Below are 9,658 nucleotides of genomic sequence, written 5' to 3'. Positions count from 1 at the left end.
ATTCAATTCCTTATGGAATTCAATTCATAATGGAATTCAATTCAATTCCATGACTTAAGTTATTTCCAAACAGGGTGTAAATATAGATCATACTAATCATCTTCAAGTTAAAGGTTTGCTTCAAGTTCAAATCCTACAAATATAGGATACAAATCCAGTCTAAGTATTAGAGAAATCTTATTAACAATTCAGTTAATTAAACTAACTTAGTTAACTCTTAATTGAAGTCTAATCAATTATTATAGTCAATTAATTTTAATTAATCAAATAAACTTTATTTAAATGACTCTTAATTAACCCATTTAAATCAATTGGTTGAAGTACTTCAATTATCAGTTGTATCAATTAATCAGTCTTAATTCGTCAATTAATTTGATTAATTAATCAACCTAATCATTAAAAAATAATATATCAATTAATATTAAAGGATTATTAACATAATTCATTATCTCTCGATTCTCTTTTCCTCTTCAGTTTAGCAATTTTGATTCATTTCGTAGCTAAATCAATTCATTAGGCATCTCTTGATAATTAATCTATTAATTATCAACATTAACAATCAGTTAATTAACCTAACACTGATCATATTAATTCACCTAATTAACCCTTCAATTATCCTATTAGTATATCAATTAAACTATCAATTAATCAATACATTTACCTATATTATACCTTTTTCTCGATGACAGTCTCTATAAGTACCCCGTGCTAGTTTTGATGTGATCAACTAAGTCAAGTTAGATCCTATTATATTTTTGATGCCCTGTGTCTGAGTGTGCAGGAACTTAGGAGCACAAGAGGTTGAGCAAAAGACACAACTAGCGAGAAGGACGACACTGAAGAGAGTTGACGAGCTCGGTGCGTTCGAGGGATGAGGCGCTACGGAAGAGTACACTGGCAGACGAGAAGGAAGTGCGTGATAGTTTTGAGGGATGAGAACTCGGAGCGGAAGGTTGCTCGAGAAGGCTAGAAAATGAGTTCGAGTAAGCCCTATTCCGGATGGCCGAAATCACCTAAGCAAGTGGAGCTGGAGCGAAAGCCAGATGAAAAGTCAACTTGTTGTTGACTATGGTCCGGGCGCCTAGAGTAATTCCAGGCACTCGGAGTCCTAGCGCCCAGACCACTTCAGGTGCCAAGGGCACCCCCGAGGGTGCCTTCGACTGTGGATCAGATTTAAGCAGGTTCGGGCGGCTGGAGCGGGTCCAGCCGCCCGGACTAGAAAGTTTATCGATATGCCACCTGTTGTGGTCCAGTGCGATGTGGATAAAGCTTTATTCATGTCCAGGTGCCTAGAATCCGTCCAGACACCCCGATCAAGGCTATAAATATAACCCTGATCCCACTAGCTAAAGACAACACTTGTAAATGATTCTTCTTTTGTTTAACTTTGTAATTGAGTGCTTTAACTGCTGAAAGAGACTTCTCCGCCTGAAGGAGATTTATAGTAAGCTTTCAACGTTGTAGATTAGCAATTCCCTGATTGTAAACCAAGTAAACGATCTATATCTTCTTTCTTTTTGTTAATTAGTTTCTTTTTGAATAAGTGGTTTTTATTATTTCCAAAGTCAGGAAAGGTGTTTATTTTTATTGTGTAGGGAAATTCACCCCCTCTTGCTGGCCGTAAGAGACCAACAAGTGGTATCAGAGGCCAATCACTTCAAGAGGACTAATTGTCGACCGAAGCACAAGAGTTGGTCGGACCTAGTATCTATCCACCGAAGTTTAAGGGAAAATTCGCGAACTGAAAAAATAAGATGGAGGTATTTTTTAAAACAAATGTTGAATTATTAATGAAATATGGTTTTACAACACCGAAGGACAAAGAAGAATATTAGTGGACGAAGAAGGAGTAAGCTGACTTCATGGCAAACGACAAGGTAGAGTTCCATCTGCTGAGCATTTTACCGCCACAAGAAGTCAATTGGATCAGAACCTATGAGTCAGCCAAGGAGCTCTGGGAGAAATTCCTGGAACTACACGAAGGGACCTCGGAGGCAAAACTCGCTAGACAGGACCTACTCTGGAACCAGATTAGCAAGTTCCTGTTAGAAGAAGGTAAAACCATCGCACACCTCTACTCAAGGATTAAGGAACTCATCACCGAACTCATGAATTTCAGAGAATAGGTAACCAACTGAGATTCACTATAGTACGTGCTTAACACATTTTCTAAGACTCCCGAAGGATCAACCTCAGTAGATGCATATTACATCTCTAAGGATTTAGAAGTATGTACATTAGAAGAATTATTTTCTACACTTAAAGTGCATGAAACTAGATGTATATATATGAATAAGGAGCCCAAGCACAACATTACCTTAATGGAAAAAATGGATGAATCAAAATATGAAACAACTCTCGATGATGATGAAATAGTTTTTATGGTAATAAAAATAAAATTTTTTATTAAAACTAATAAGTTTAATCAAGTGTAGGGCAAAAGAAGGAAAAGAAAGGTAAGATGCTATCATTGCAATGAAGAAGGGCACATCAAAGATAACTGCCCAAAATTGAAGACCAAGGAGAAAAAACAAAAAGCCAATCCAGACAAAGCATAGAAACCTAAAGGCGACGTGGGATGAAACGTCGTCAGAGTCAGAGATCGAAGCACACGCAGAATTTGCACTGATGGGAAGTCATCAAGGAGAAGAAGATGAAGCAAGCTCTTCCAAAATGAGCATCGAAAGCATCGATGAAGGGGGAGCAACGTCAGAGGAAAATAACTGTACAGGGGGCATCAGAAATCGACAAGGTAAGTCAGGTATGGTCTTTACCTCCTGACCAATTATTTAAGTTTATAAAAATATTGTCAAAAAATTTCTATAAATTAGAATTGAAAATAGAAAACTTAAAAAGGAAAACGAGGAACTAAAACTAACCTTAGCAACATCCTGTCGATTAGAAGATTTCGACAAACTAAAAATAAAAAAAAAAAATTTAAAAGAACAAATATAAAAATTGGAAAATTTTGCATGCTTGAATGTTATTCTTTCAAATTTTAAAAATTTTCAAGAACTCAATTGACATATTAGATATCACAAGGGTCAAATCAGAAAGTTATCATTAAAATATATCCCTAAGAAATTTTTAATTAATCCTGTTGGAAGAAATTTATATTGAGTTCCAAAATCATATCTAATTTTTTTTTCGCATGCCCTATTTTTTAATTGAATTAAAGTTTTTTTTTCTAATGCTTTCAAATAAATTTCTTTGATGATTTCTATTAAAAATTAATTAGAATTTATTTTTCCTGAGAAAGAGAATTTCATTACTCATCTATGAAATTTTTTTTAAATTTCTTGACCATTATATTATTTTTATTTGAATTTTTTAACAAATTTATATTTCTCAAATTTAAAATATCTTGCAGTATTATTTTCTACAAAATTCATTTTTTTGTGAAACTTTATCATTATTTTATCTAAGAAAATTTTTCTGAATTTTTTTGATTGGTGAATTTTTTATGAATTAATTATCCAAACACAAATTTTTAAATATTAAAAATTCTCAAAAATTTATTTCTTGAAAATTTATTTTTTCTGTAAAAATGAAGGCTCTATTTCACTTTCAAAAAAATTTCCACAATTTTTTGAGCTTGGAAGCTATTTTTAAACTATTTTTTAAAAATATAACTTTTTGTAGAAAATATTTTATTTCTTCTTAAATCAATTTCATAATTTAGTGAATTTTTTTAGCTTTGATTATGTCAGTTTTACCACTACAAATATTTTCATAATTTTTCCATAATTAAAGATATTTTTTAAATTATTTTTTCTAAAATTGATTTATAAATTATAAAAATCTAGATTTTTCAAAATTTAATCTTCATGATTTTCTAGATGAAAGTCAATTTTGTGTTATCCCTTAGACTTTGTTTTAAATTTATTTCAAGTTATGTTCATAACTTATCCTTATTTTTAATGTGATCAAAGGGGAGAAGTAAAGGTTAAGTCTAGGGGGAGGGTAATATTTTGATTTTTGCACATTTTTTTAAATGCAAAAATTTATACTTGCTATTTTTCCTGTTATCTGTTTTTAAGTTTACCCTAACTTAACTTGGGTTGCTTATATCAAAAGGGGGAGATTGTAAGTCAAGTTAGGTCCTGTTATGTTTTGATGCCCTGTGTCTGAGTGTGCAGGAACTTAGGAGTACAGGAGGTCGAACGAAACACACAGCTAGCGAGAAGGATGCCACAAAAGAGAGTCAATGGTCTCAGTGCGTCCGAGGGACGAGGCGCTGCGGAAGAGTACGTTGGTGGACGAGAAGGAAGCGTACGACGATTATGAGGGACAAGAAGCCAGAGAGAAAAGTTGCTCGAGAAGGCCAGAAAATGAATTCGGATGAGCCCTATTCTGGATGATCGAAATCACTCAAACGAGCGGAGCCAAAGCGTAAGATGGATGAAAAGTCAACTTGTTGTTGACTGTGGTTTGGGTGCCTAGAGGAATTCCAGGCGCCTGGAGTCCAGGTGCCCGAAGCTGGTTCGAGTGTCCGGACCACTTCGGGTGCCAAGGGTTCCCCCGAGGGCACCCTCGACTGTGGATCAGATTTAAGCGGGTCCGGGTGCCCGGAGCAGGTCCAAGCGCACGGACTAGAAAGTTTATCAATATGCCACCTGTTGGGATCTGGTGCAATGTGGATAAAGTTTTATCCATGTCCAGGTGCTTGGAGGCTCCTGGATCAGGACTATATATAAAGCCCTGATTCCAGTAGCTAAAGACATCACTTGTAAACGATTTTTCTTTTGTTTAGATTTGTAATTGAGTGCTTTAACTGCTAAAAGAAGCTTTTTCGCCTGAAGGAGATTTATAGTGAGCTTTCAACGTCTTGGATTAGCAATCCCATGATTGCAAATCAAGTAAATGATTTGCCTATTCTGTCTTTTTGTTAATTAGTTTCTTTTTGAGCAAGTGGTTTATTATTATTTTCAAAGTCAAGAAAGGTGTTTGTTTTTATTGTGTAGGGTAATTCATCTCCCTCTTGCTAGCCACAAGGGACCAATAGTCTCAGGGCGATGGGAGATGATTGATGGTGGCGTCCTCTTCTTTGGCAGTGGGTCGATGGCTGTTGGCACGCAATCGTGCTAGACCGGACAGGGACGACAATAATAAAATCGATGTCGATGGGCTAGAATCCTTGCTGCTAGCAACGGGCACTAGGTCTGACAATAACTATGTTCTAACACCCATAATTGATGGCCGAAATAGTAGCATAGGGCAGCAAGAAGGGCTACCAGCGGCTAGGAGCTCACGACAGTGAGCTAGGAGAGCCCTTTCTCCTTGTTGTCGAGCGTCCTCCATGGCTACTGGAAGGCAAGTGGCCGGGAGGGAGTTCAGTAAGAGGTGGTCGGACTCTTGTGGCTATTTGCATGGACAGTGGCGCCATCAATCAGTGCGCAAGGGTGACACTGATCTATCACACGACTTTGAGCGACAATGAAGAGGAACGGTGGTAGCTAAGGCATTTCGGTAGAGGTTATGTCTTTGTCGGAAGACTGTCGAGGATACCAAGTCCTTGGTGACGACCACGGTAGTGCGCTACTTAGGTCGCCAGGACAACGATGAACAGGGAAGGAGTTGGGCAGAGAGCAAGCATCGGCCAAGGGAGGTGGCAGCGGGCTCATGTGGGTAGCTACAACAACGAACTTGGTTCGCGTCGCCTGCGTCGATGCTCGGGTGGCAGGAACAGTGATAAGCATTTAAAAATTAAAACTTAGGTTAAAATAATTAAAATCTAAGTTTATATTATAATCAACTCTCACTTTAATTGAATATTTTAAGTAGGCTTTATATCTTACCCGTTTATCCCTATAAATCTAAAATGTTTTCTTTAAAATCTAAAAATAATTTAGTAAATTTTTATAAATTCATATCAACTTAATTCCTAATAAATTATCCACTAAAGTATATTTATTTTTCTTAAAATAATTTAATTATTTTAAATCTTTATCTATATTTTTGGTATATTATAGGCATGGCTTTGAAGTGGGGGAAGACACAGCCAAAAAGGGGCTTAAAATCTCTATTGAGTCGTGGCATGACTGTGCTCTATAGCACGAACTGACCATGTTAGACCCTGTTGTTGGTACTAGGTGCACAATATTTAACTCATAGTATTGATATATGACTAAGGTTGAAGTTAGGTTAGTTATGATCAAACTAATTGTGTCAAGTTTGCAAGTGCAAGTTACTTGACATATATTGAAGTCTTGGTTTTGAACCAAATAGTGACTGAGTCTTTGTGGAACTTGGCATTTGAAGTTCTGATTGGGAGTTAAGCATGAGCTAAGTCTTGGTTGGCGACCAAGCAATAAATTTCTAACCAGATGCTAAGTGAATCAAGTCCAAGTGGTTAAGACTTGATAGACAAAGTCCTAGCTGGAGGATAGGTGAATCATATCCAAGTGGTTAAAGTTTGATAGATGATGTGTGTAGATTATATACATTTTTATGCATACTTTAACGCACATCTACTTGTACTTTATTCATATAATGTATGCTTATCGCACCTTATTTCATTATAATGTCATACTTCCATTATATTCTGTTCAGAGATATACTCTTTGCTTGTTTTGATTGATAGAATATGATTTGGAGCAAAAACGGATCTTAAATGAAGTCTAGAGCTTCTAGAGTTTCATGGGCATACGAAAACTAAGTTCTTCCAAGTTCTGGCCATGTGGAGACCACATGGCCGTGTGGAGGCCATGTGGGGGGCGTGTTGAGGCCGTGTAAATCTCACACGGCTGTGTGAAGGCCGTGTGAAATTTTCAGCACTGCAGACCACAAAACAATGAACATAACTTTGTGTTCAGTTGGAGTTTTGGGATGTTCTTTATACCGATTTGTAGATAACTTCAAGATCTACAACTTTGATGAAGACTTTAACTAGAGAAAGTTTCCAGAGAGCCAGATGTTTCAGGCCATGTGAATCCATACGACCATGCGGTTTTAGTAGAGAAGAAAAAGAACATGGTCGTGTGAGCCACACGGTCATGTCACACCTCTAGAGAAGAAAGTGCACATGGTCGTGTGAAGGTCACACGGCCGTGTGGTGCCCGTGCCTAGCCTATAAAAGAGGTTTTCTTCCCCTTTTCTCTTATCTTGGGTGATCTTTGGCTTAGGGCTCTCCCCCATTGCTTGGGGAAGGGTTCTCCCCCTTGGGGGAACCCTAGATCTTCCATCCTTCGCCAATCCGTCCACCTCTGAAACAAGGATTGCATCCAACAAGACCGGTGCTACATGGATAAGCTTTCTCTTCTCTTCTCCTTATATTTGAGTTGTAGATTTCTTTACGTCTTGTTTCTTGGTTGTATTCTCTTGCAATGGAGTAGATCTCTAGATCTAAGATGTAGGGAGTATTTGTGATGTGATGGATGATGTAAAACTATGTAGATTTGCCATGATTCTGTTCAATGACTTGTTGATGCCTTGTTCATGTTTGATGATGTGTGTGTGTGAATGCTTATATATATCTTTTGCATGTTTTATCAAATAGTTATGTAGAATTGTTAATCCGATAGGGGGGATACACTAGATCGTATGACCGAGGGGCGTTGTGACAGGGCTGCCCCGCTAACAGAGGTCTAGGGTATCACCTTGAAAGGAGAAGCAAATCTCCACAAGGAAGTAGGGTATCAGGTGTAACCTCTATTTCTATTTCTATGTTATTGTGTGTTAGTGTGTTTCTGTGTTGTATGACCTAGGGGCGCCATGACAGGACTACCCCGCTAGCGGACTTCATAGGAATCACTTCCATTTAGTAGCATAGGACATGGAGTAGGAGATCATGCCGACTTATCCACTGCAGGGGAGAGTCGGTAATGAATCTAACTTCCTACAAGAGCATGAACATAGAGGATAGAAACTAAACAATCTATGTAACATCGCCTAGCATTACAAGAAAACCGAAATCCTAGAATCTATCATCCTCTATTCACTACGCTCATTCTCTCTCTCTACTCTCTCTCTTTTCTCTTCTCTTTCTCTTTAGAGTTTGTTAACAACTTTAGACTGCCTAGATAATTCGCCGTGCGAAGTTAACTAGTGCTTAATCAACATTCCCTATGGATTCAATATCTTTTTATTACAGACGACGTAACCATACACTTGCGGTGCGTAATAAGTTTTTAGCGCCGTTGCCGGGGACTGTTTTCGATTAACATTAGTTGATTAGCATATGAGTTACTTTAGACATTTGTTTTCTTATTCTTTTTGCATTTTCTTTCTTGTTTTCATTATGCACTTTCTTTCTTGTAGTTTAAATTTTGCATTTTCTTTCTTGCTTTTTATATAGCATTTTATTTCTTGTCTTTAATTCTTCATTTTTGTTCTTTCTCATAATTTTTCTTAGATATCTATGAGCACTAACATGTCAAGCAGGCCCTTAAGAAATTTTTCTGCACCCATTTTTGCAAGATTTTTATCTCTCATTGTGTAGCATTATATTAAAGTGAAAAGTTTTCAACTAGACCTAGAGTTAATTTTCATGATACAAGATAACAAATTTGGAGGAGAAGTATCAGAAAGTCCTTATCTACACCTTGAGACATTTCTAGAGCTTTGTGATATGATGAACTGTGAAGGAGTGTCAGCGAATGCAGTTCGATTGATGACATTTCCTTTTAGTATCAAGGATAAAACAAGGACTTGGTTATATTCTCTCTCTCCTCAAAACATCACAAGTTGGAAACAATTGGAGAAGCAATTTTTGAATAATTTTTTCCCTCCAAGTAGAACAATTTATATGAGGAATTGCATTACAAATTTTGCTCAGGCATATGGAAAATCATTATTTGAAGCATGGGACAGATTCAAGAGTCTACAAAGATAGTGCCCTCATCATGGTTTGGAAAAATGGCTGACCCTACACATATTCTATAGGGGAATATCTTTTTTAGATAAGTGTTTGTTATATTCATCAGCTGGAGGTTTTTTTATGGATAAGAGTGTAGATGAAGCATATATGTTAATTGATCAAGTGGCATTGAACCTCCATGAATGGTCGAACAAAAGTTGGATGGAATCTCCCTCAAGAATTCAAGAAGTGCAAGTCATAAATGTAAGAGAGCTTGTCAAACAAAATGCAATTCAACCACCCAAAAATGTTGAAATTCATAAGTCACAGAATGAGGAGTTCAAACATTTGGGGGCAAAGATTAATAGCATAATTTCAAAATGGTTCAAAGAAGACCTTCCTCCTACACAGACAAGATCTAGTGTAAATGATAATGATATTAAGTTGAGAAGTGACAAAAATTATGAAGAACTTCTGAAGAATGATTTGTTTAGAATTGAGGAGAAGAACAATAGCAGATCACAAGAACTCAGTTCCATTACTCCAAGAAGTTCACAAAGGCCACGAGTATCCTTCCCTCAACGATTAATCACATCAACACTAGATAATCAAGTTGGACTCCTCTGCAAGCTCAAAGGGGTTATAGGAAAAAGGAAGTACCTTTCCCAAGACCTTCACTAAGGGTTCCTTTTCCACAAAGGCTAGTGAGGGTCAATGAAGATAAAGATCCTGGCAAATTCTGTGATCCAAATACGGTTGAGTACAGATTTCCGGATGTATATAAAGATGAAGACTCTTCAGATGAGGATTGTGATGATAATGCAGTGAATAATAAGTTTTCAGATCTACCTCCTAGTTTTA

General features: G+C 36.9%; 1 non-coding gene across 1 annotated transcript; it reads right to left on the bottom strand.

The window, feature by feature from the left end:
• Positions 1-8,744: 8,744 nt before the first annotated feature.
• On the bottom strand, positions 8,745-8,850 carry LOC122022043. The gene has a single exon (XR_006122792.1). It is a non-coding gene; the product is annotated as a small nucleolar RNA R71 (small nucleolar RNA).
• Positions 8,851-9,658: the final 808 nt, after the last annotated feature.

Source organism: Zingiber officinale, chromosome 9A, assembly GCF_018446385.1.
Source record: "Zingiber officinale cultivar Zhangliang chromosome 9A, Zo_v1.1, whole genome shotgun sequence".
NCBI classification, from domain to species: domain Eukaryota; kingdom Viridiplantae; phylum Streptophyta; class Magnoliopsida; order Zingiberales; family Zingiberaceae; genus Zingiber; species Zingiber officinale.
Note: the sequence above shows the minus strand (reverse complement) of the source record. Positions and strands in the feature narration are given on the sequence as shown.